Raw genomic sequence first — 1,367 nt, 5'->3', positions numbered from 1 at the left:
TTTTCTAGATAGTATCTCATGAAAGTCCAAGTGGCTCAGCCTCCTGAGTGATGGGGTTACAAGCATGTGCCACAACACCTGGTCCCCCCGCCCTTTTAAATGTTGTCCTGGTAAGCTAATATTTAGCTAGCACTTGGAATCACTGCTTTATGCCTATTTCCAATGAGATAAGGGATTAGATAGTTTTTCTGTTGTGGGGTAGATAGTATTTAGCCTTTACTCTGCTCTACAACCTAATCCTGAGTCACCCCTTACGATGGCCTAGGGCTGGGAGATAAGGGAGCTCCATGTGGGAAGAGATGTTGATAGTGCTGTGGAATGTTACCACGGGGCAGGTGCTAGGCTGTCTGGAGTTGTTGTGGTTTATATCTTGTTGCTGTGATTTATTTCTCCACCTCACCCTTTTGTGCTCAAAGTTGGGGCTTTTGAAAGGTGACTCAATCATGGTGGTGCTATAGCTAAAAGTGATGTTAGGAGGTAGGGCTTGGCCAGAAGAGGTAGGCCATGGGGGGGGGGGGCAGGAAGGGTGGAGGCCTTTTCTTTCTTTCCTGACTGCTAAGACCTGAACAGCTGTCCTCTGCCCAGGCCCTTCTACCACACTGCAGACCATACAAGGACTGAAACTTCTAAACTGCAGGCCAGAATAAACCACTCTTTAAATTGGTTCAAGAAATTAATCCAAGTGATGAGAACAACAACTAAGACAGGAGTGACTACTGGGAAACAGAGAATGGGATCAAACAGAGATGGAGTAACATGAAAGCCAAACAATTTATTCATCAGGGCTGCGTTATTATAATCAGAGCTCTTTTTCAGGGAAGAAGTCTATCAAAATTGTGGTATGACAGAGGCTAAGGCAGAAGGATGGCAAATCTGAACCCAACCTGGGCAACTTAGTGATTTAGTGAGGCTCTATCTCAAAATAAAAAGCCCTGGGTTTACTCTCTAATCCCTAGCATTGGGGGAAAGAGTGGTAGGCACATTGGGAGTAGCACATAATGCACAGAATCAATATAGAGAAGATTTTTGGTCTGCAGTAAGCAAACAATGACCCTAAGCTAAATCTAGGCCAGTACCACTTTTTTTTTGGGGGGGCAGGGTCTCACTACATAGTTCAGGGTGTCCTTCAACTCACCATGTAGCCCAGGTTTGCCTTGACCTGTGGCAATCCTGCCTCAGCCTCCAAGTGCTGGGATTACAGGGGTGCATCACCACACCTGCTCCCATTAGTGCTTTTTGAATGGCTTACTGTTGCATTGAAAATAAATGTTTATTTTTTAAAATTTATTTATTTATTCATGTGGGGGGGCAGCTCAGTCCACCAGGAGGCGGGGCTGGCTGGCATGTGGTGCTGGGGGATTGAACCG

This window comes from Octodon degus, unplaced genomic scaffold (genome assembly GCF_000260255.1).
Source record: "Octodon degus isolate 3935 unplaced genomic scaffold, OctDeg1.0 scaffold00021, whole genome shotgun sequence".
In the NCBI taxonomy this organism is placed as follows: Eukaryota; Metazoa; Chordata; class Mammalia; order Rodentia; family Octodontidae; genus Octodon; species Octodon degus.
Note: the sequence above shows the minus strand (reverse complement) of the source record.